Source organism: Rosa chinensis, chromosome 4 (assembly GCF_002994745.2).
Source record: "Rosa chinensis cultivar Old Blush chromosome 4, RchiOBHm-V2, whole genome shotgun sequence".
NCBI lineage: Eukaryota > Viridiplantae > Streptophyta > Magnoliopsida > Rosales > Rosaceae > Rosa > Rosa chinensis.
The window spans coordinates 25,244,985-25,272,180 of record NC_037091.1 but is presented as its reverse complement, the minus strand read 5'-3'; the positions used below and the strand labels follow the sequence as shown (position 1 = coordinate 25,272,180).

The 27,196-nt window shown below is 38.7% G+C and overlaps 1 long non-coding RNA gene across 1 annotated transcript; it reads left to right on the top strand.

Moving 5' to 3' along the window:
• The first annotated feature begins 9,336 nt into the window (after positions 1 to 9,336).
• LOC112200599 lies at positions 9,337 to 10,476 on the top strand. The gene is made up of 3 exons (XR_002936383.2): positions 9,337 to 9,797; positions 10,029 to 10,106; positions 10,205 to 10,476. It is a non-coding gene; the product is annotated as an uncharacterized LOC112200599 (long non-coding RNA).
• Positions 10,477 to 27,196: the final 16,720 nt, after the last annotated feature.

Genomic DNA, 27,196 nt, shown 5'->3' with positions numbered 1-27,196 from the left:
ATCTCTCTCCACTTCTTGGCTTTGATGAGGAAGCGGAGACTCCTCTTCGTCGTCGGTGCGAAAAAGGGGGGGGGGGGGGGGGGGGTACCTGCAAAAGACTCTTCGATGCCTAAGTCAGTATTTTTCTGAGTCGAGTATAGAAGTCTTAACTAGAGTTCGATACCATACCTGATCGTTTTGTCCCTATTTATATGTGACTTACAACTTGGGCTACAAGTAAACTTGCATGGCAAGTTACCAATAACTTGGGTAGCAAGTTACCATTAAGGCCGCACTTACTCTTGCAATAACCGTCACTTATTGGCAGTCATGATTGCCACACTGAATATCGCATTAATCGTTGCATTTACGGCTACATTAACTGTCGCATTTACTGCTGCCATTTCTTCTCTTTAATTGCCTTGATCATAGGGTCAAATTTTTTGACCACACCCACAGAGTCTCAACTACAGTAGCACTCACAAATTAAACTAAATAAAACCAATAATCCCTGCATAAAAAATTAGTTTAGGAGATCACCAAAAAGCACACAATCCAAAATCATAGTAATCCCTGTATATAGTTTAGTTCAGGAGACTACGTTAAAATCAATTGATAAAAAAATCATCGTAATCCCGGCATATAGTTTAGTTTAGGAGATTACATTAAAATCAAACAATAGAAATGAAAGAGGAAAATAAATAAGGAAATGAAACAACTCACGCTAAAGCCAAGAAATCGCCCATTCAACTCAAGTGAATACTCACACATTTTAAATACAACACCCATGTCCCTCTTGGACAATAAAAGAAACAATACAAACCTATAACTCTCTTTTAAAAATGTGTACTTACGAGTCGCAAGTAATTCCCTGGTTACCCCCATGACATACAATGGCAGATAGACTAAAGCTCTAACTGAATCATAACAATCACTCGGCCAAAGGCTTGGTATCTCAATATTCTTGCCTCTGTCACTACTGTGACATCAGATCCTCAGACGAAAACATCACATGACTCAAAATGTTACACCATAACTCAAAGGTCCACATGACTTAAAATGTGACACTAGGTCTCCACAGACCAGAAAAACATTTAAACAGTCTCACATGACTCAAAATGTTGCCCCACAGTTCAAAGTACTCTTTCAACAAAATATAAATCAACATTCTCAATATATATTGTTTTCCCACAAAGAGTAAAACCACAAAACACCATCATAAATTAAAATCATAAATATTGTTCTCACCACAATACCACGCCATCAAGATATATATATATATATATATATATATATATATATTTCACGTAAATATACACACACACACACAAACGTAGTTTTCCACTCAAGAATGTCACTAATACCAACTATAGTCCACAATTCAAAACTCAAGAAAATCATTTTTATAATAAAACCTCATTTTAGCTTACCTATGAACTGTAGACGATCAAGTTCATATAATTTAAAACAAATATTAATTTCAGAAAACGATTTCACAATTTAGTAAATAATCCAAAACAATAAGTGAACTCCGTCCATAAATGAATCTTGTGAGATTTACTCACCTCTAAATCCAGCTACGTCTTCTGTTGCAGTCGAGATAAAGTACAGAACACTCTCCGTCAATCACCTAAGTAAAATAAGGTCTCAACTTAGTACATGATTAAAACGAAAGCAATTACAGTTCGAATCGAGCACTTGAACCAGAAACCTAAGATTTCAACAATCAAGACAAAACTTCCTCCGAGACCTTCCAAGGTTTTCTGAATACTTCTAGGATCAATTTTATAAAATTATACGACAATCCAATGGTCGGATCCTCACCGATAGCAAACCGAGTGAACCGAAACAACTTTAAATCTAACATGCTTCAATGATCACAACATGATCCCATAATATAACAACATGCTCGTATCGACGAGTAGGATACAACAACGAAAAATAGAAACCCAAAAAGTGGCCCAACGCGCCGCCATGAGCCATCACAGTCCACGCACCGTCGACAACCTCTGAATTGGGTCATGAAACATATGCAAAATCTTCACAACAACAAGCCCAACAACTTCTTCAACTATCACAAAGTACAATTTTAACTATAAAAACAAGAATTTAACTCGAAAGCAAAGGGGCGATTGAAAACCTAGAATTTCATCTCTTCTATTCGGCCTCCACACTTCAAAATGCTTCTAGCTAGTTGGAGGGATTGATGTATGTCTCAGAAGCTTCAAAAGCTCCCAAAAATTGCCATCGGAGGTGGCCGGAACAAGGAGTAATCACGATAGGTCCGAAATTGCCCCGTCACCGCCTTCTCCACCTTGCTGCACATTCTACTCCTCAAATTGAGCCACCAAACCACCACAGACTTGAAAATGGGGAAGAGAGCTTTCCAACGGCACCGGTGGCGCCCCAATCAGTGGCCGGATGGCGAAGATATCGCCAAAAAAAGAAAACGGTCGGTCGGGATTCATAGCTCGGGGGAGAGAGAGAGAGTTTAAGGTTTCTGTTTTTGGAAACTTTCCGAAAATAAATTATGAAAATAATTTCTGAAAATTTTCTATTTATAGGAATTTCTCAAAATAGTAAAAACTTCTACAGACCATAACTTCTTCATACGAACTCCGATTTTCATGTACCGCATGTTCACGAACTCGTATCGATGCACTCTCAACGAATAAAAAGTTAACTTTTTGACACCTGAAATCATCACTACAAAAAAATATTGCAATGGCTACCACAGTTAGAGTAGGCGCAAAAATGCCGTCACCATTGGTCATAGATTTTCTACGGGAAACTCACAAAATTAAAATTGGTTTGCGACGGCAAATTAACACCGTGGCATAAAAACTGATACAATTGCAATGACATCTTTAATGTCGTAGTCAGGATTCTTGCTACGCTATAGTTGTCGTAGCTTTTTTTACTTTTTATTTTATTTTTCTTTTATACTATTTGGGTCTTAAAATCATAATCAAAGTTAACCTAGCTTCAAAAGGAGAGGGGAAACGAAAAAGAGGAGCGCGCCATAGTTAACCCAAAAAACTCAATCTTCCCGAAGAATGAAACCTCATACTCCATCTTCCCCTCCCCTCAACCCAAAAACTCTTCTCTAAAGACTTATCTAAATCTTAAAAACCTCATATGCAGTACTCACCTTCGTCTCTCTCGCTCTCTGGGTATGTATCTTCTCTCTCCTATCAGTAGGTTCAATTCGGTTAGTTCAAATTATCAAATGAAAGAGATGAGATTTTTGTTGTCTGAGAGGAACCAAGTATAGAAAATTTGTTTGTGTATCTGAAATCACTTTCAATTTTGCTTATTTGTGGAAGAACCGTTATGTTTGTTGATTTTGGTGTTTGGGTATGTCAATTGAGAATTTGGGTGTGTCCATTTGGTACTGAAAATCTCAATATGAATGGAGCTGACTTCAATTTGCTCTGTGGAGAATTCAAAGCACTGGTCCTGCTCTATTCCTTCACATGGTAGATAACGATATCTCGGTTGTTTAATCTTTTCGTTTAGATGGTTTCAGACCCTAAATCTTTTAATTTGAATTTGGCCCTGAATGGTTTTCAAGCCCTGCGTAATTAATAGCTCTGGTTTTGTTTATCACTATATGGGTTAATTCAGTTGCTGAAGCTTTCAGCTAAATGGTATATGCATGTGTTTGTGATTATGTTTTAGTTTTCCGTGGTCCTATTCAGTGGTTGGTTTTGAAACTTGGATATTTATATGTATTATGAGTAATGACCTTTATAGCTTGTAGGGGTTTTCTGAATGAAAACAGATATATACTTGGTTTAGTTGGCTGGTGTTTTTTATTAGCTAATAATGTGCTATTTCTTTATCAACTTGTCTTCAATTTTTAATTGTCATATTATGTAGAATAGCATCTCCTCTTGACTACCTTTGTTAATTGGCCATTCTTTGGTACTCTTGCTCTCTCTTTTACCAACGTGCTTGCTAAGATTTGCAATTACTTTGCATGCATAATTATATATCTGTTTTGCATCTTCTTTCAAAAGCAAAGAAAACTTTTAGTTGGCATTGGAATTTGTTTTGAATTGATAGCATCTGTATTATTTTTAATTGTGGGCTCGTCTCTTGTTTCAGCTACTGATGGGTGAAGGCAAAGTAAAATGAAGATTGCCTGACTATTAAGAACACGTAAGTTATTCTAATATTTTTTTCAAAATTTCTTATGTTTGTTTTGTTTCGGATGTTGTGTGCTCTACATGATTGCCTAGATGGGTGCATATATTAGGTTTGTAGCTCTAATCATTATGGCATGTTAGATTTATCGTTAAAATATTATCTTGCGGACTTTGTGTGTAATGGTTTTCAGGCCCTAAATATTTTCAATTGAATTTTAAAGTCTCGTAGCAAATTTTCTTTGCCGTTTTTGGTTTTCAAATCGTATTTCCCAGGATTCGAAGTACGAATTTTATGTGTACTGGCATTAACGTTCCTTCCTAGGACGATGATTGAGGCAATAGTTATTGAGACTAGTTATTTCTATGAACGCAGCCTTGCTAGTACTCATGCAATAAGCTTAATATTGTATAGATCTATTCTCACTTAGTTGTCTTCTAAAAAAAAAAAAATGTGTCATGTAGTTTGATACTTAATAATCTATTTGCATCTTATTAATTGTTTGGCTTTGCAGCTTCTTTGCATATTTCTCGGAGGCTAGTCTACTTTTTCCTCTATTCTCTATTCTCTATCCTCTATCTTCCACTCGTCATTAATGGTTTGAGTCTAATTCCAAGTAAGCCTTATCTTTTTAACATCTTGGATGTCTATGAGATTGTTGGGAGTAAATGCAGAAGTTATCCACTTTATCTTTTTTGGTTACTGCTTTTATATATATTTTTTGGGTTTTTGTCCATTTACACCATTTTTAGAGATTTTTTTCCCCCTTACCCCATTAAGTTTTTTTAATTCCCTCTTACCCAAACCACTCTTAGGAGGTCTTCTCTAATACCCCATTAAGATTTTTTTTTGTTTTTAATTTTTTTTAATACCATTTTACCCTCACCTTTGTTACTTAGAGAGAGAGAGAGAGATAATGGAAGAGAGCGAAACCATAAGGGACTTCGCCGGAGCCCCGTCACCGGCCGCCGAAATCCAGTCACCGGTCTCCGAAATCCGGCCAACTTTCGCCGGAATCCGGTCATCGACCTCCGCCCACCGGAATTTGCTGAAAATCTCACCGGAAAGGTTTTTATGCCCCCAATAGACCTTTATTGGCCCCTATTGCCCCCCAATAGATGCCTATTGCCCCGAAAGTCTATTGCCCCCCAATAAACGACTATCAGCCATGTATTGCCCCCCAATAGACGTTTCAATTACCAAAATGGGAACTAATTTTCCTAAAATTACACAAATAAAACTTTGATTAAAGAAAAAAAAGAGGAGATTACGTTAATTCAAAACGTCTATTACCCCCCAATAGACCTGTATTGCCCTTGGCATAACACCATTTTGCAGCTTGTTACTCTAATAATTTACATTTTATATCATCAAAATTTCTCATTAAAAGGCAAAAAGAAGAATAGAGAAAAAAAAAGAAGAAGAAGGACCGGCTTGATTGAGCTGTTTATAGGTACTTGTCGCCGGGGAAGGTGATGAAATTGATTTGGGCACCCCTTCTCCCTTCTGTGAAGCTGTGAGGCCGTGAAGCCATGCTCGATCTCACCGGAAAACCGCCTCAGGTGGGCTCGCTGGTGAACTTTCGCCGAGGAGGGAGAGATTGATGTTGCCATCGACCCCGTCCGAGCTCTACCACCACCCACTAGGCCAATAACGTCAATATACAACACTTTTTACACAACGAATTTTTTTTTTATGTTGTGTGATGAAGGAAAGTGAATCATACAACACGTTTAAGAAACTTTCGTCGTATAAGGCTGTTAAAATTCAAAAGTTTTTAGCTAGAAACTCATTGCACAACACTTAGAAGAAAGGTTTGTTGTGTGAATGGAAAAAAATAAGCGGCACATTTCCCTCCTACTTCTGCTCAAACTTCCCTCATGTATAGTACAACAGTCTGCTTGTATCTGTTGTATGAGTGTAGCATGCAAAATGTCACACAACAGTTTTTTACTTTGTGTTGTCCAAATGACGAAGATATATTGGGAAGGTTTGGATGTGCCCCAAAATGTCATTCATTCCCCCCAAAGCGAACAAATTTTGATTAAAATGTAGGCTACATACATGCACTCCTACAGCGAAATTACTTATTTGTGTTGTCTGAATGAAAAACACCAATTTCTAGCACCAAAAGTGATATTTTGATTGCACATAAACAAGAATTTTCCCTCTTTGCTCCCTCAGCTCAAATTTAAATATGTAAATAATCAGACAACATAAATTGATTTATGTGTTGTCTGAGTCGGGGACACGAAATAATGCGCGCCTTTGACAAATTAATTAGGGCTATCTAGCTACAGACCATCTCTATTCTGAGTATTATCTCACTCCCACTTTGGGCTTCAAGCTGTTTCAAGTTTTCAACACTCGGACAAAAACTCCCTTTTCTTCGAGCCAGCACCCAAACTCTCTCTCTTCAGAATTTTCTTCGAGCCAAACAGCCGTCACTCACCCAATACTGAAATCAGTCTCCCCAATACCAGAAGGGAAATCTTCGATTGGGAATCCGGGTCTTCAATTTGGATTAGTAGGTTAGGGTTCTTCAATTGGAAACTCAATTAAGTCACTCTCTCTTTCTCGCTCATATTCTCCTGCGCGACACCAACACCTTGTCTTCTTCTCTATAACAAGCGTTGTTTCTCACCTCCTCTCTCACCTTCTTCACCTCTACAACTACCATGGAGGAGAGAGAAAGCACACATATGATAATCGAGGAGAGAGAAAACAGATCTGGGATTTCTTTCTCCTCCATTGCTAACGATGCTGGGTATAGGTAGAGCTCCTGGTAGTGGAACCTCTCTTTTCGATCACCAAGTTCTCTCTTGGCCTCACTGTAATCTCTCTTTTCGATCTGTTCATTTTCAAATCTTCAAATTTGTGGGTTATTCTCTAGTTTAAAGAAGGTTATTAGCGGCAGTGGCAGTGAAAAAATGCCACCGCCTGCACCGTCGCCCGGTTCGCCACCGTCACCGTCGTCTATGTTGTGTGCACCAGGTTTCCTTGAGGTAGACTCAGATTCTGAAATGGCTTCCATTTTTGTATTTCAAGCATTGGAATTAGGGATTTCTTAATTCCATGGATTTTGTTTCAGTATCGAATGCTTGTTTTATGAACCGACTCTGTATTATATATTGAATTTAGGGATTTCTTGATTCTTTGGTTTCATGAACGGTAAACTATACTATATGATTGTTATGAACTTTGTATATGGAGACTTGAAGAAAATTGTGTTAGATGTCATGGTTGTACTAATTATCGCTATTATTTGGTTCTGAGTTTTATGTGTTCCTGATTTCCAAGGGTTTATGGGTCTGGTGGCTCTTAAGTTTCCTTTATGTTTAACATGAAGATTTGTGGTTTAAGGAATTTGGTATACCAGCATTCTTCCATTTTCCGATGAATATGATTGGGTTTTTTTATGAAATGGGTTTAAATTTCTTCAGCTATTTTGCTTTTGACAATTGAAATTAGGGACTTCTCGATACTTAAATTCTAAGGATGTTTGTAAAGAGAAAGATTGACCCTCTGTAGTCAATATGATGCTCTTTATGACCCATTTGGACTGTATGCTTCTTCAATTGTATGGAAAGTCATTTCCAGTTCAAGATTTCTACTCTATACTTGCTAGAAAAGTTCGAAGCTTTAATCAAATTCCCTGACCAGTACTATATTGTGTGTATTTCTTATGAAACTTGAATGTGGAGATATACTTTATAATTATGAATTCTAGTTGGTTCTGAATTTTATGGGCTTTCATAATCTCCAAATTAGGTTGTTTTGGGGGGTCTGGTGTTCCTAATTGTGTTTAAGCTCCTAACTTTCACCCTCCATACCTTAATTTCAAACTTAATGCTTTGGTGTGTATAATCTGCTGAGCTGCTAGTAGTCGAAATTTTTTGTTGAATGCATTTGATGATTTTGTATGATATTGGTAGCATTGATATTTGTCCTTTACACTCTTCTTTTTTGACCTTTACACTCTTCTTCAGGGTCTTCTTCAAGTGAAAGAGACTTTGCAGAAAGATTTGTGGAGAGAACCAAATAAGGGTGAACTAGCTAAGGCAACAAGTATGAGTGTGGTTTAAGTGAAAAAAACACTTGGACAATTAAACCTGTAAATGATATATTAGATTAGCTTTCGGCTAATTTTGGGTTTCAGGTAAACTGTGCTTTAAGTGCCTTTCATTTCACTTGTCTTCTTTTTTTATTCTCACTCACATATGAGACTTGCATTGGGATGCTAAACGCATTTAGGCTTTGAGCACCATGTTTACGTTGCTAAAAGGATTCGTCTTGATTTCAGGATATTTGCTAGTACTAGCCAGGTTACCACTAGAATTGATAATGTACTGTGGACAATCCTATGACTGTTAATGGACAATGACTCTTGTTCTTCTAGATAGTTGATAGATACTTAACAAAAACATAAAATAATTCTCCGAAGGGAATTCTAGTGCAATATCCATGCTTGGAATATAGAAGGAAGGCTTTCATTCCTAAGTCAACGATCGTTTGCCATGATGCTCTCTTGTGTCATGCAACTCTTTTGAATTGTTTCAAAATTATTAAATTACTTTCAACTTCTATGCTTACATTTGTTGATCCAATCAACTTGGACAACCTCGATCTTAAAGCTCTTTTTTATTTATTCAAGGATCTCATAGCTCTATGACTGGCAACTTGGTTCTCACAGCACCAAATTTTTGGTTTCACGGAGCCCATTCTACACTACAAATTGGGATAGAGTCTTAGTTGTATTGAAATATTATAGATCCCAGTCTTAGTTGTATGGAAGGATACTAGAAGGTTACATATATACACACTGATATCATAATTAAGTTAGATTGAAATATTAAGTTACTCAATAGACTAGATTACATTCCTAACTAAATTTAAATAGCAATGCCTAAGTACTTGTAGTGCAGGAAAACTGCTAACTGCATTTTTCAAAAACTTTCATAAGAGCAACATTATTCTAGTATATATTTATTTAAAAAAGGAAAGCAGAATCTGGTTTCACAATTCATTTTTGTCTAATCTGTTTTACCTTTTCTTTTTGTGTTATGATTGCATAAAATCCATGTTCTTCCTCAACCCAAAATTTATATCTCAGCATTAATATTTACACACACGAGAGAGTGTTCTGTATAGCATATCTTTTATACAGAACTTTTTTGTATTATGTTCATAGTGCTTTCCAACCAAAAAATCAATTGGCTTTAAGTTCATAGTTGTCTTATGAACATCACCATTCTTGGCACTTGATTGGGATTTTACTTTGCAATTTTCTGGTTGTTCTCAATTTTTATTTGTTTAATTCTAAATTTACCTGGCGTGACTATATATCCAGGTATACTCTTATCAGATCTAGATTCCAAGGGATATTTTGACTTATTAATTAAGGTATGCTATCAAGGCGTGACTATACTTCATGTTTCTTTCCTTTTATTGGAACTGTATGTTGGTGTGTCCAGAAGGGAAAATGAGCTAGCATTTTGCAAGCTTAAAACCATGAGATGCAGTTGAAGTGAAGGGGTAACCTATATTTACCAGTGGCAATGATAGGTAGAGGTTACACTCTGAGTTGTCTTATAATGAGGTGTATCTTTTCTTGCAGACCCATTGAAAAGCTGAGATATGTTCCCAACATGAAGAAGCATATTAGCATGGTAAGAGCATCTGTTGATTGTTGTTACTAAATATTGATTGTTATTACTACTTTGTGAACTAGATGGTTTTTGAACCAGATTATGAGGTATCCTGTTTTTTAATTGCTATTGTCCAATTATCATTTCCTTTTTTCTGACCAAAAGGATATCCATATCTTGACTACTTATAAAGGTTATGATGATCCAATCTTGGTCACATCTCTCAAGTGTAATTTCTTTTCTTTCATCCAGATTGCAGGTGGTTCTTGTATTACTTCAATTCTTCAGGTCATTGACGCTATACTTCAAAATCTTGTTGAGACAACCAAGGTGAGTCTTAACTGGTATTTTACTATATCTTCTTTTTGGTATTCATTCTTGTGTTCAATCAGACCACTTTTGGTAACTGTGAGGGTTTTGGTGTTTAGGGCCAGCGATAAGTGTCAGAAGGAGAAGAGAAAGCATGCACTTATGCAGCATTTTCAAAGGAGCAAGCTAGTGCGCTAGTGTTGCCCACTGCCACATTTATCAATTCGTCTTGAGAAATGCATTAGTTTCATCATCAACTTTTGATGTTCAAGTAGATAGGGCATGTACTAGGATGCTTTTCTTATTTTAATGTTGGCTTGGATGGTTGGGAAATGCTCTCTTTTTACATTTGACGTTTAAAGTATGAGTTGGATTACTCATTTGATGGTTTTACAATATGGCTTCTTTCCAATTGATCACTGTTCATTAGGTCAAAATGGAGCACCATTAGCAATGCATAAAATGCAGGCAACGAATATTGTCATACAACAGATTTTATATGTCAATGTTAGGTTGTCTCAATTCATTAAATCTGGGTACCCACACAATGCATTCTTATATATCACACAATGGTTTTACCAAAAATGTGTCTTCTCAATTACACTCACACAACTGTAAAAATAGAAAGACGATGTCTAAAACTAAGCTACACAACAACTATAGTCTATAACTGAAGTGTGACGACAAATCAGAAGACAGTGAACATCAAAAAAACGTTGTCTGAAAATGCTTTCCAACAACAGCTTGAAAAAGATTCTGTTGTCTGACCCTTGCACTTGCCATGGGTTGCATGGCTGCGCAGCAGCTCTGCCTAACATCTGCCGAGGGAAGGCACAACACTGATAACAAATTAAGTGTTGACTGTTTGTGTTTCATACAACGGGTTTCCACCGTTGTGCCATTTTTCATCACACAACGCTCCGATACACAACGGAGATCGTCCAAATCACACAACGATTTTGGTCCGTTGTCTGTTAGCTTTTTTGGCCTAGTGACCCCTGCCACATCTTCCCTTATTCTCAGCAGATCAGCCGGAGATGCTACTCCTCCGAAACGGATACAGGAATCCAATTCGTCGCCGATGAAGCTGAGTCAACCAAAAGCAATCTCCAGTGTTCGTCAACCTCAACCACCGAGAATGATGAGTTTGCGCTACGACGGGCTGGGTTGGGCGAGTTCCAATCGGATTTATCCTCCAGCTCCGGAGCTTCGACGGTACAGAGAGAGAGAGAGAGAGAGAGAGAGAGAGAGAGAGAGAGAAACCGGAGGGCAAGGACCCATGGGAGGCAGAAGCCTTCGTCGCCGATGAGGTTGATCTCGACCATCACTCATATCCTGGCCTCTGACGACATTGTTCTGGAGAATCTCGCCGGCATTGAAAAACCGGCGTGGAAAAACGAAAGGTATTTTTTGCCGGCGTGCTGGAGAGAGAGAGGAGAGAGAACCAGCGAGTTGGACAGAGAGTCAGAGAGAGAGGACAATGGCTGTAGTTGTAATTCTTTAATTGAGTTGAGGGAAAATTGGTCATTTTGCTTTAGATTGGATAAGTGGAAACAAAAATCTATTGCTGGGGTAAGTGGGATAATTTTTACTCATTTTGGGGCTTTGGGTCAAGGACCCAAATATTTTTTTAATGTATATTTGAACAAAGCTTATTTATTGAAAATTTCGATCATTATTTGTGTCCATACTCACTTACTTCATAAGCATGCTACTCTGCCCTCTTACCTATATATAATCAATTTGCATACTTTAATGCGTATCAGATTATTGTTATACTAGAGTATATATTAGGGATTTATAGTCTTTTTGTATTGTACTTTGATGCCAGCTCACTTGGATGCAATGCTTGTTCACTTAGGTTAATTGTTTAAAGTTCTTGGTTTGGTTGGTAGTAATGGTTATAATTTAATAAACTGTATTTTGCTTGGCTATTTGTCTACCCACATGCACCAAATTCCTCTGAAACCACTGATGATATAATACAAAAAGTAATTGAATCTGTGGCAAAAAAGTTTCAGGATCAGCTTAATATGCTACAAGCTCGAAATGATTTTTTGGAGAACAAAGAGAGGAGAGGCACAGATCAAAATGGACAGGTTTGTCATCACAAGAATAATTGCTTGAATATTTAGCTCCTATTTAATGTGCACAATTTATTAGATGGTATTGATGAGATAATATAGCAAAACAAGAAATATGAAGTAATACGGAGACATTGAGATTTCAGTTTGTTTTGACAAGATATATTCAGCTTTCACAAGAATTGTTTAGTTTAATATGCTTCCCTATATACGTCATATGTTGGTTTTGTAAAAGGTCTCTAAAAGGTCTTTTTAGTGGGATGTATTTCCTTGTTTGAGTAGGTAAATTTTGTTAGTTCTGTATGTGTACAGTAGGCAGGTGGATCATAATGTTCTATTATGATTATATGTGTCCTTAGTCCTAGAATTGTTTCAAGTGAGGCATTATTGCCAATATTTATTTGATCTGTTTGCCCCTTGCTATTGTTCACATATATACCTTTGTTAATTTATTAATGATGAATATACATACTAGTATCAACTTGTAAAAGAAACACTAGCTTTGATGACACTTGGTATGAAATTTCCTCTCATACTGTCATTCTCTTTGTAATATGATTATAAAGAATGGTGCAACCTGCGATATTAATTATTGGAATTGGGTTATGGTGTGACATTGAAAAAGGGTGATATGCAAAGCCATACATGATATATCTTTTTTTGTTTTTTTGATGTCTTAGGTTCCAGATGCAACTAGTGACCATGAAATTCGGAGGGAGTCTGTAGGAGAAGAAGGGAATCCAGATTCAAGCAGTGATAGAGCAATGGAATGAGTTTCAATATGTTATTGCACATATTCTGATAGTGCAACATTGGAATTTTTGTTAAGTGTTACTCTTGGTTGTCTTCATTAGGTGCTTGGTTTTGGGCATAACTTTGTACTTCTTCTAATTACATATTCTGACAGTGCAACAACTTAATTACATTGCAATGAAATAGATGAGTTAATGAACAATATATGTGTTGTATATTGATATTTTTATCTCATTTTTGGATGTTGCAAAAATACAGGTTTTGTTAAAAAAAATGTTGGTTGGCTATTAGCATCGGTGAATTGCCGTAGCCAAGAATATATTTCTATATAACACCACATCGAAGCTATGACAACGAGATAGTGGCAAAATTTGCTATTGAAAAATTGGCGGGAAACAAATTTCGCAGGAAATTTTTTTGGCGGGAAGTAATACAATTATCTTAATATTTTTTTGGCGGGAAGTAATACAATTATCGCGACTGGCCATCACGACGAGCTTGGCGTGACGACGATCCTCTGTGAATTGGTATGGTTTAAGTGCTTGGTTCTTCGATTTTATGGTGTTTTGCATTGGTTGGATGATCTAAGAGACCAATTTGATTTCTTTCACATTTCTGCAGGCTTGGGTTTTCTCAATTTTAAGAAATTTTGTGAAAGATGTGAATTGATGGTCTAAATTTGTGGTATAAAATTTGATGAAGAAGACAAAGAAGAATCATGTGAAGTGTCGAACCCATTTATTAGTCCGATGAGCAGAGCCAATGGGACTCATAAAGGTCGAGACTTTAATAGTACTGGGCAGAACAACCAGTTTGCGATTTTGGCTGCTCTGAGGAAGTCTCTGATTACTTGCAGTGTGGAGAGGCCTCCATTGATATTAGTTCACCTACTGAGGTGAGACATGTTTCGCATGTGACCTTTGATAGGTTTAATGGGTATCTGGGTTTGCCTACTGAGCTTGAGCCAGAGGTTCCCAGGAAGGCACCTAGTATACTAATTTTGAAAGAGGCTTGCTGGGGCAGTGGCATAACTCTGGGTCCGGATGAGTTCGACGACGAGTTTGGGGTTGATGAAACAAGCGGAGGATGTAGATTTTGGGGTTTTTGGTGGAAATCAGGGGGAAGAGAGAGTCAAGGTTGATTTTGAGATTTTCCCTTGCATGTGGGCCCTACAAGATCTAGTTGGCATGCCACATCAACGAGTTAGCGCCTCAAGTTGACGAACTATTGACGGAATGATCTATTGGATGAGAAATAATAGTGTAAGGGTGTTTTTGATGAAATTAGAAGTTCAGGGACAGAATTGATTTTGGACCTAAAGTACAAGGTAGTAACCAATATTTAGCCCTAAATTTTGTAATGGCAACGGCATTAGGAGTAGCATGAAACCGTCGCAGAGTAAGTGTCGCAAATCTCTTTGCCGTGGCTAAAGGTATTGGCGACGCCACCAATGGCGTCAGAAGCTTTGCCGTCGCAGAGCTATCACAAATGCTTTTTTGCGACGGCAAAACAACTTTTCGTGACTGGAGGGCGCCGTGGCTATTGCAATTTTTTTTTGTAGTGCGTATTAGTGACCAACTTAATAATTTCAGGACAATAATAAAAAATTAATAACGAATTTATGGGGTATTACAATAACTCAACCTCATCCAGACCTGAATTCGACCCGCCTCGTTCGTGGTTCTGACCCGGTTTCATTCCAGCTTCGTGCGACCTGATTCTGGTATGTTCCGGCATCTCTCTGAACCGATTCCGTCCTAGATTTTTCAGATTCTTGTTGTTGCGAGATTCTCTGAATTCTCCCAGGATTGCTCCACGATTAACTGTTTCACCTATCTTTGTCCTTAGAAAGAAGCTGTCTAGGCTGCTAATTGGACGGCGGTTAGGGCTGGAGACGATTGAGGAGATGACGGTGGAGAAGAAGTGCAGCGGTGAGGTCAGAAGAAGCCGTGAGAGAAGAGCTAGAAGGCTGATCTCTAGAGAGAAGAGATATGGGTAGGAATATGAACGTTTGGTATGGGTAGGAAGAACAAGAGAGAGAAGAGAAGGAAAGAGGGAGAAGGAGAGAGAAACAATAAAAAAATAAGGGGCCGTGACCACTTACCCAATTTCAGCCTAAAAATTGTCCACTTACTCCACAATGAGTTTTTTAATCCCTTTTACCCAATTTAAACATGAATGACAATGTTACCCTCATTTTAATTAACAAATCCCTCAGACTCTCTCTCTATCTCGACTCTGTGACTCTCTCTCTCATATCCAGATCTAATCTCTCTCTCTCTCACATCCAGATCTAAAACCACCATAACCCCACACACCCCCGCCCCCACGACAACCAGCTCACTTACATCGGCGGCGAGACCAAGATCCTTGCCGTTGAACGCACCATCAAGCTCTCCGCCCTCTCCCACATCGATGTGTAGTTCAAGTACCAGCTCCCCAGGGAAGACCTCAATGCCTTGATCTCCGTAACCAACGATGACGACCACGAGCACATGATGCCAGACCTCGACGACGACGCCTCTACCGGCCCTCCGCCAGGCCTGCCAGGATAGGGATCACTTCGTTGAGGCTTGGAATTCGAGTCCTGAGACAGAAATAAGAAGGTGGAGTAGAGCCACTCCGGCTGAGATGCTGGATCTGGTGGCCAATATGGAGGACCATGACGTTGAGCCCAACATAGGTTGTCTTTTTTTTTTTTTGGGCAGAACAACCTGTGTCTAGTATGTGAAAATATGCAGAAAAGATGTTTTCATTCCAGTTATGTACTCGAATAGCATCTGTCAAAGTGACTTCCTATACTAATGTTTAATTGTTTTAATCGTCTTGTTGGTATTTTTTTGGGAGCAATGATAAGATTATTGATTGGCAATAAAATATTTATTGGGGCAGTAATTAGATTATTGGGAGGCAATAATATGATTATTGGGAGGCAATAAAAAGAGTATTGGGGCAATAATAAGATTATTTATTTGGATAAACCTCCGAAAGCTTTCAAAATTCAAAACACCTTCATTTTTCACTAATTTTTGATCCCCAATAAACTTTTTATTGAGGAGCAATAATATGTTTATTGGGGGGCAATAATATAATTACTGGGTATTATTGGGGGGTGATAAAATCAGACGTTGGAATCTGGTCACCAGTCCCGTAGCCGGATTCCGGTGAACGGTCGCCTGATTCCGGTCACCGGTCGCTGGAGTCCGCGGCCGGCCACTGGTCACCGGAGCACAACAGGGTGGAGGATGACTTTTCTCTCTAAGTGAGAAAGAAGGAGAGGGCAAAAAAGTCCCAAAAATAAATAAAAAGAATGAAAAAAGAATTAATTGGGTAGTAGGGAAATAATCCCTTAGAGTGTTTTGGGTAAATGGGGTTAAAAAAACTGTTAGTGGAGCACGTGGGCAATTTTGTTATTGAAATTGGGTAAATGATCATTTCCCCAATAGAAAAGACAGATGAAGTTGCCTCTGTCAAATTTGACAGACCAAGTGAATATGTTATTTCCACGTCAGATTTGACATAAGGGTTGGAGGAAAATAACATGTCAAAAGTAGTCGTTGGAGTGTCCATCTGGCAAATGACATAACCATTGGAGATGGTCTTAGAGAGTTAACTCGGTAAAACTTTAACAGACTGATAAATGAATGTCAAGGGTAGAATATACCGTTGGCGCAATGCTGACTCGACCTCAACAAAAATTATATAATTTTTCGAGAAGACAAATTTACCATATATCAAAGATGAGTTCACCGTTCACTCGAGGGTACTGTTCATAGAACAGTAAATTTACGGTTCTGCCGTCCTTTTTCTGTAGACTGTTCACTAGGTTACTGTTCATAGGACAGTAAATTGGCTGTTTTGCCCTCCTTTGATATTTTGTTTTAGTTCTGCTGTGCGTCGATCTTATCTTCTTTGAATAGATGAGTCGGCTGTTGCTGTGTATCGATTTTGGCTTCTTCTCTACTCACCAATCCTCAAAAGAACAACAGAGAGCAATACAGAAAGAGAGACCTGAAGCCCTTCTTTTTTTCTCCTTCATTGTTCTACAAGCTTCTCATTCCATTGCTGCCATCAAAATAATCTTGAGAGAGAGAGAGAGAGAAATACCGTGTGTTTGTTTGCTTTGTGCGAAGAGATAGAGAGATCGATTGTTGCTGCAATCACGTAATCAACCGATCGATTGTTGATCGGTTTCTTTCATTTCTGAGTTGAATTGATAGAGAGTGGGGGTTGATTGGTTTGATTAGGTATTGGCTGTCCACTATTTGATTCGAACGTTTGATTTTTCTAAGGAATTTGTATTTGTTGATTGCAGATAGAGGTTCTGGGCGGTTGATTGGGGAAAACGGTGGAGCTGCACACACCAAAAATCTACGGGTGAAGGTAATTTCTAGGCTCAATTGATGAAATTGATGCTATTGTTTCAAAAGTTATGAACGTTTTAATTTTGAGTGTTCTTCAGTTATGTCAGACTATGATTTTAAGTTGGGCAAACTACTATTTAGTCCCTCAAGTATGCCTTCGTCCTCGTTTCAGTCCCTGCCTTTCTAATTTAATCCCAAAAGTCCCTGAACTCAAAATTTGAATGTCAACTGGTCCTTTTCGTCCATTTCATCCGGTTGCTTGATGAGGTGTCGGTTTTGTACTTGCTAGCTCAGCGCCACGTAAGCCATTGATTTTATAAAGTGACAAAAATGCCCCTGCTTCAGTTTCTTCCCAAATTTCCTCTGCCTTCTTTCTTATCTTCTTTCTCCCTCTGTCTACATTAAGATGTATGTAGAACATAACCCAGAATGAATTGATTTGGATAATCATTTGCATTGGTCCCAAGATGATCTCTGGAGAAAAATCAATGAAAAAAAAAAACAAAATATATAAGAGTGAGTTTGGGAAATGGGAATTGGGAATTAGGGAACGTACTTGAGCAAGCGGAGATTAGCAATGGTGCTTTGAAGCTTGAGTTATCGTAATCGACGGCGGGCATGGTCAAGTAGACACAGAAGAGGCCGGAGGAGAATATGAAGAAAATAGAGGGAGCAGCCACAACCTCCCAGTGCGTGAGGGCAGCCGCTCTGACTTGGGCTTCTTGCCGGTGGACGAATCAGTCACGCTCACTCTCACAAACTCATGCCCGAGCTTTCCTCTTCTCTTCCTCCTCCTGATTTCCATCAACATCACTGCCAGCGTCGCTTTCGACAACGCCGTCTTCCTCCTCCTGATTTCCATCAACATCACCGCCAGCGTCGCTTTTGACAACTCTGTCTTCCTCCTCTTGATTTCCACCGACATCACCGCCGGTGTCGCTTTCTAGGCATGTCGGATCTTTCCTCTTCTCTTCCTCCTCTGAAGCCGTCGGGTACTCATCTCTGATATATGAAATTGTCTAAATTTGCGTTAGAATTTGGCTCTTGGTTTATTGAATTTCTTGTTCCCGATTACTTTCTCTCCCATCCGCTCTCTCCTCTATGAACCTAATACCATGAAATTTGCAGGTTGAAGAAATTCACGGTAATGGGAAGTGGTGGTGACAATTTGGAGAAGAGAGGAATCGTTGGTGGCGATTTGGGTTAGCCGGGTGCGCCAGAAGAGAGAGAAGGACACCCAGAAAGGTTTGGGGTGTCCAAAGCAATTCTGGGCATTGCTTCGTCGGCGCGTGAGTCATTTTCCGGCATCTCCGAACAATGTGGGAGCTGGGTTTGAGTCGCCAGAGACCGGTGGACATCGTGACGACAGAGGTGAGGCACGGTGGTGCTAAGATATTCACTGGTGGAGAGAGAGAAATCTAGATCTACTTTCTCTCTCCTCGAGTTCTCTCAGGAGACTTAACCATTTTGGAGGAAATTTGGGAAGAAACTGAAGCAGGGGCATTTTCGTCACTTTATAAAATCAGTGGCTTACGTGGCGCTGAGCTGGCAAGTACAAAACCGACACCTCATCAAGCAACCGGATGAAATGGACGAAAAGGACCAGTTGACATTCAAATTTTGAGTTCAGGGACTTTTGGGATTAAATTAGAAAGGCAGGGACTGAAACGAGGACGAAGGCATTCTTCAGGGACTAAATAGTAGTTTGCCCTTTTAAGTTTTAGTCTTGACATAGAGAGTAATTAAGGTACATCTTTAAGAAAAACTCACTAGAGATTGAGTAATCCATATTAATCTTCATAGGTGACTTAGAATCGAGAATTTGAGATGTTATCTTCCAGTTTCTGAAGGTATATAGGAAATGACAGGTTCTCATACTAAACCCACGACCATTTGAAAGTCCCTCTTCGTCTCATTTCTATAATGTTATATTTCTTGGAGTTTTGTGCAGAGATGACCATGGAGATATAGTAACTAGGCCGTAGGCAACCTCCATTGCATATGAAACTTCATGATCTCAATTAGTGAATCCTCAACTATATGTTTCTGGGTATTGCATTAATATGAAGCATAAGGAAATAAAATTGAAACAAAACAGTAGAGTTTTCTTTCATGAATGTCTTACATTTCATTTTTAGAATATGACACGAGCCAATATAAATACAATGAGGCAAAAACATGAGAAATCAGTACATAAATTTCGTCTTTTTGTTAATTTCTTGATGATCGATCAAGTAGTTTGATTAATTGTGGTGGTTCTTCGAAATAATCGATTTCCCGGGTTTGGGTTTTTTTGAGTGTCGATATGTGGATGTAAGGGATATCCTCTGAAAATCAAGTTGTTTGACACTCTCAGTGAGAGAGGTTTAGACTGGAAACAAGGGTTGCTTATAACTTGTCCATCTTTCTTGCTTTCTTTGACACTCATAGTACTTTTGAATTTCTCACTTTGAATATTGCTGAGTGCTGAATTGGGTTGTTTTGCAGGATTATGGATTGTGCTGCTGCTGCTGCTGGTGCTTTGTTTGAATTGGGTTGTTTCAGGTACATACTTTTAAAATATTTTTCAATCACATCTAGCCCTCCATTCATTTTGATCTCCACCCTTGATTTGGATTGTATTAGCCTTTAAATAGTCCTTCCTCTCTCCCAAAACCGTGCAACCCCTTGGCTCCCCCATTTTGGAGCATCAAAATCTCTCTTTTCTCTAGTTTGAGGTTAGTTTTTCATAGCTTGTACATAGTTCTTTGACTTTGTGTGAGAAATAGGTGTGTAGGCACTTGGGTTTCACCAAAATCGAAGTTACTACACACTCTAAATCAATCACAACACTTGCTTTCACACATTCGAGTCTTTGTTCTTCTTTGTTCTTGAGTTTTGTGGATGTGTATGGTGTTTTGGGTTGTAAAACCGAAAATCTCATACCTTGAAGCAATTCTCTCATCATTTGACATTTTTGAGAGCTAGGTAGAAGGTTGGGTAGTTTTTCTCTTTTTCTTTCCTTCTCTCTTTAATTTGATGTTCATTGCTTGTATTTGTAATAACATGTGTTGTGAGTAGTTGGTTTTGTAAACTTATGTGCAAATAATGTAAATTTCCATGTGTTTTGATGTTTATGCATGTTTTGAATCTATGGGCTTCTAAACTTTAATGCTTACTAAATGTGTTTACTAGCTTAGTCACCTAGAAAGCATGTTTAGGAAACTAATGAATTGGAAACTTGAACTTGACCACTTCTTGAATCAGTGAGCACGTGTAGCCTTTAGGTGGTGGCTTAATGATTCTTATGGGAATTGTTAAGTTGCTTGAACTTCTTACTCTAAACTTAATGCATGTGTCATGAGTTTAATTACTCTAAGGGGGTGTTAGGCTTGTTGTTCATAGCCCACTTGTGTTTTAATGAAATATAAATGGGACTAAGGTTGTGTAATTTAACTTAGCTTCACCAAAGTTTGTTGAATTGCATGATTAGTTGGTTTCTTGGTAGCTTCACCAAATCACTAAGGGGAAGTTTGTCAAAGCATGTTATTAGATCAAATATGGGTTACATTTTGTGCATGAGTAAGGTTAGTTGCGATGCCTAAGTCTTTATTCTTCTCATTGATTTAGTCTCTACACTTTTATTTGTTTATTTTATTTTATGCAACTTAATTTACTTCATAAAAATTAAAATCAACCAAACCGCTCACTACCACAATTGTAAATACCATCCTCATGATTTTTAGCTTCCAACGGGCTAAGGTTGTGAATTTGTAAAAAGGTAGATTTTGCATGTGTTTTCTAGGTTTATTTTCACGGTGATCTAGTTAGGGTAGAGTTACTCAATTAAACCTAGATATTTGTCTATTATCTACACAACCTTTACACTTCAGATGGAAGTGATAGACCAATCAATGGAGATATTTAACATGCTTATAAAAAAGGGAAAATGGTTCGTATAGTACCCCGCCTTTTCCTCCTTATAACTTTTGGTACCTGACAAAAAAAAAATCAATATGGTACATGAGGTTCTTTGCCCGACCGAGAATTGGCACATATGGCCGATACCCCCGTTATGGAGATTGCCAGCTGGCAAATTTATAGGGGTACTTTAGTCCCTTCACTCACTCCCGCCCAAATTAGCAGTCATACTTTCCCGCCATAATTTTTTTTGGACTTTAGTTACATTTACCTACAAATTACTCAGCCATACAATTAGAATGTGGCGCCAAAGTTGAAGAAAAAGGAGGGTTGTTGAAACTATAGATCAGTTTGGTACCTAAGGTTTTTGGCCCGACAGAACATAAGTATCTGTAGTGGCAAATATTCATCCTGCCAGAAATGAAAAACTGAACTGCACATTACATGAAACAAAGCTTGCATTTTCATAAAGTTAAAGGCAAATGCAACATACAAAATACATCTATGAAACCATTGTCTAGAGAGCTATACCAATAACTACATTTTCAGCTAACACATCCTATTCAGATTCATTGTTTGCTAATGGAGGGGGATTTGCTGGTCTAGGTTTTCTGTTAGCAAGCACTTTGAACCTTCTGGTTGTGAAACTAGTTCTGGAGGAGCTGCCTGAAGCTGTAGCAATCTGTGATTCCTGGGTTGCCACATAAGCTGGTTGGGAGTCTTGCACATTTTGGGAAACTTGTGGCTCTACTTGGTCAGCTTCGTAAGGATCCTGTTGCAAAACTTCCTCATTTTCTGGCTGCTGCATAGCCTCATCTTCCTGCTACTGCTGCATATTCTCACCTTACTGCAATTCCAAAAACATATAATTTAAGTTTCCCAATCACAACATGTGAATCTCCAAAATGATATGGAGAGTGTTACCTGATTCCTTACCTTGCAGGTCCTCTTATTGTGGCCCTTCTTCCTGCATATTCCACAAGTGACCTGTTGGTAATAAACTTTAGGCAACTTCTCTGCTCTAGGTAGTGGGGCTACTTCACCTTTTAAACCAGTTGTAACAAGTATAACAAAGTCATATATAACTCATCATTTCACAACAAAGTTAGTATTAAAATTGGAAAAGAACATAATTAAAATTAGCTAATAGGAAGTATGACTGACCAGGTTCCTTGTTCCTTGACATTTTGGGCCTCCCAGGTTGCCTCCTATAAAGAGGAGGTGCAATGGGCCTATATATCTTGTCCCACTCAGCCACTCCAGCTATTGGGAATAAAATAAGCTCATATGCCTTCATATAGGTGTCCTTGGTGAAGTATTCATGCACAAAATCATCAGGCCTCATCCCTTTAGAGTGAATTGCAGCTACTGCATGCCCACAGGGTACCCTAGAGATGTCTCATCTCTTACATGTGCAGGTCCTTGCATCCAATGACACTGAATGTGCAGCCACCACACCTGAGGTATATGCTACCCCTCTACCTTGAATCTCAAAGATGTTATTACTTGAACTGATAACCCTGTACTCATGGCTGAGCTCTACATTCTTCCTCAGCTGTTTTTCAATCCTTGGCCCAACATTACAGCTCCAATTAGGACCATATTGTCTTCTATTAGCTAACCTCAACATAGTGGCAACTCTGATGTCTTCCAAACAACTAAGAATGGTCTTCTTCCTAGCTAGTAGGATGCTTTTGTTGAAACTCTCTGAATGGTTATTTAACAGAATATCACACTTGAATTTGGGGTCAAAGTGTGACTTTGACCAATGTTGTGCAGGTCTGTCCATGCACCATTGCCAACCAGATACTGAGCTTTTCTTCATGTCCTCCAAAGCATCCCTGAACTGATTCATTGTGCAGCTTCTAGCAATAGCCCACAGTTTATGTTTCAGTTCCAATCCTACCAAAAGGAATACAAACAAATTGTTACACACATGTCCTTTCAATCACAAACAGGGAACCAAAGTAATAAGATAGAGAGATGCAAACCTTGATGTCCATTTGATTTGAAGTTATTGTGAAGAGGTCTCACACAATGCACATGTGCAGCTTCTGGAAATAACTCATTTATGGCCTGCTCAAACCCTTTTTGCTTGTCACTCATGAATGTGTAATGAGTGCTGTGATGTATATCCAAATCCTCCCTCAAGAATTCCAGAAGCCAAGTCCAGGTCTCCCTTGATTCTGCTTCCACAATTGCCCAGGTAACTGGATAAATCCCATTATTCCCATCAATCCCCATAGCTAAAAGCAACTGGCCTTTGTGAACTGATTTTAAATGGCACCCACCTAATCCTATATATGGTCTGCACCCCTCCCTCCAATCCTTTTTCAATGCAGCCATGCATATGTAGATCCTTTTGAACCTTGTAACCTCTCCATCTAGTTCAGTGTGAATCCTGGCATAGCTTCCAGGATTCCTCTTCTTTAGCTCTCTAGAAAATTGTACTGATATGCATGGCTCCCTTGTGCAAGCTTAAGTTCCTTCACCCTTGCTCTATAACCATCTGGTAATCCACCTCCATTTCAAAATCCTTGTTGATTGCATTCTGCATCCCTTCCCTTGACCAATTAGGGTCAGTCATAAAAAAATCCTGATACTCTTTAGCAATAAAAGGTGCATGCATATGATGATATGATACACCTTTTTTCCAAAAGAAGCACACTTGTGCTCTTGCCTCAGAGTTCTGATGAAAATGGTTGGATTATCAGTGTCAGTAGTTGAGGCATAGATCCTTCAAGGGCAACCAAGTGATGTCTTGCACCTTGCCAACACCTGTGTCAAAGTAGAATGAAAATAGTCAAACTCTTATAACTAATCATCTATCAAAAATGTAGCTTATTCAACAAGGAAAAAATGTGCCATTCATTAACAAGATACCTTGTGTCTTGTATTTGTTGGAAACCTGATCTCCTTCCTTGTTTGAACTGCATGCTTCCTTCTAGCCTGCTTAAACACCTTGGAGTTTGGAAACTCCATTCTCAACTCAAAGGTAGGCCTCTTCATGTCCTCCTTAGGCCTGAACTCCCTCCACTCACTATATCTTCTCTTGCATTTAACATGGAACTTCCCTCTGTCCTCATCCTCCTCACCTGAGGATTCATGTAGACTGTGTAACCCATCAGAATCGGTCTCATCTCCTTTAGATATTTCCCCCTCGAACCCCATCTCATCAAACTCATTAACTCTGCTGCTGTCCCCATTCACATTCTGCTCAAACTGCACATCATCATCCTCATTGTGTAGGTCATTATCTAAATCCACTATCCTATCAAACTCTGGGTCCTCAGAATCTGTTGTGCTTTCAGAGGAGACATCCACATCTGGAATAGAGTGCCTCCTTGAACTCTCACCTCCAAACCAAGTAGCATACCTCCTTTGCACCTCCTTCCTTTTTCGGCCCTGATTCTTCTTTGTAGGAGGACTATCTTCTTGAACCACAGCTTTGCCCTTGTCCTTTCTTTTGTTGTTTGCTCTTTCCACTTCCGACTCATTCATGGATGCTTCAACATTATGAGGCCCATGCCCATTCCCTATTTCTTCTTCAACTCCCTGTCCAACCTCATTTTCATCAGGCCCTTGTGCATCCTGTTCCTGAGGCCCATGTCCATCCACATCTAGGTCTGGCCCACTTCCATGTCCTTTGGCATCAACTGTGTCATCATTGGGCCCATCACTTATGTCATCCAAGTCCACAAAAATAGGCTCTTGAGCATGACCCAAGTCCTCAGGCCCCAATGACTCTTCTTCCTCCTCATCACTAGATGGTACATTGGGCCCTTCCTCCACATCATCAATCCACCATCCAATGAACATAGCATGGTTAAGATTTTCTTCAAACTTATCAAGCTCGCTAGCAGTAAAAATCCTCCTTTGACTTGGGCACACTATGTACAAGTCCAGATAATTTGACCTGGACATACATAGTGACACATCTCCACAGCTTCTTGATCAGTGCATAAAGGCAGATACCCATCCCCTTCCTCACTTCCAAGAATTCTAAACCAGAATTGAAATGGTGGCATTTGGTACCCCAAATCATAGGCCCAGTAGTGTATCCCTGTCATAGACATTGTGTCCGGGTCTACTCTATCAACATAGCACACTTGGCCTCGTCTGTAAATCCTATTCAGTCCCCTCTCACTATGAAATCTCCCCCCATGATGAATCCTCATAGTGAAAAGATTGGGATCTGCAATGGTAAATTCAACAAATTATTTAACTAAGTTTCTTCAGTTAACCTACCTAATCAACATGGTATACTCATCTTATTCAAACTATTACACACAATGCACACAAATAAAAGAGTAGCAAAAAAAAATTCATTCACTCTCATTCATTTAATAGTTATGAGGTTCACCAAACAAGCACCAAACCCAACCCTCTTCATTTATGTCTAGAATCGACCACTGCTGGGATTTATGAACCCCTACCTCCTTTCACTTGTTTCATTTAACCTCCCCAACCACTTCATCCCCGACATCATAGCGACAATACCCTAATTTAAAATTGCAGACCCAGACAAAAACCCTAAACAACAAAACACATCAAACACCCTAAGTCCAGACAATACCATATAAAGCCATAAACAATACATAGGATTCCAATAGATTCGAGTAAAATGGAAAAACTTTTTCCCGGGGGGGGGGGGGGGGGGGTAACCATTTTTTACCTGCGTATGGCGGTAGATCCCCATCAATTTGAAAGCATCTCCATAACCTACCCACCATCGTACAGATCTTGCCTTTCTCTGTTTTGATTCAGAGAATCGAATCTCTGTATAAAAGTGAAAGAGAGAGCGACAGTTCAGAGATTCAGAGAGAGAGAGAGAGTTACAGAGGGAACTTTGACTTCCCTTTCGAGATAGAAGAGAGAGAGGTAGAAAGTGAGTGAAAAGGAAGGGGAAAACATCTTAGGTTAAATTGACACAGATGAAAGGACCAGAGTACCCTCCCCCATTTGAATTTTGAATTTCTCCGTAACGGGGGTAACGACCATATGTACCAATCCTCGGTCGGGCAAAGAACCTCAGGTACCGTATTGATGTTTTTTTTGTTGTTGTTAGGTACCAAAAGTTATAAGGAGGAAAATGTAGGGTACCGTACGGACCATTTTCCCAATAAAAAAATGCACTCTTTGTCCAGACAAGATTAATTAGCCTTGATCGAAGTTGGATGACCTCCTCTTGATAAAGTATCAGCCTTTCAACCATATAATTTGGGGACTTAGGTTTTTCTCAAAGTGCATGAAAATTAGCCTTGACGAATTCAGACAATCCTTTTGATGTAAACATAATGAATTAGGTTTTCATAAAAGCACATATATATTATAAGTTTGCAAAGGCCATAAAAATTATAAGTTGCAAATTCAGAACATCGAAACCAATGTCTAACTCCCCCTTAAAGGTATTGTCATTTTTTGTAATGTTACCACAGTGACACAGGCAGAGTAATTTTTTTTTTTTACATGACATGAGAAGTTATTTGAGAAATTGTTGTGGAGAGTTATTTGAGATATGGGTGTGGACATTTAATTTTTAAGAAAAATTGCTGTCATATTTTGAAAAGTTACCACCCTAATTCAAAATCAATTGACTCGTATTTAGGTCAACTCCTACTTGATTGAATTGCTGCTGTCCGAGCACCTTTTGATGGTGGACTAGGTGCATGTTGGTTCACCTTCCTGACATGAGGCTACACATACTCATGGATCTTCCATCTTATCAATGATGATAATAGATCGAGCATCAAAAGTTCATGATCCTCCGACGAATTTTTATCATTCTCCGACGATGACCATCTCTAACACTAGTTTAAATATGAGAATTGATCTAATGATCTATATATTCTATACGTCAGTTTCATTTTAATTCCATACATGGAGAAGACAATTTCTATCATTTGTTGCGTCTGTTGTCTACTCCTTTTTCTTTTCATCGAAAAAAAAATATATATATATATATATATATTTATATTAGTCATTCTTTGCTAAGGAAGTCCTTAGATAT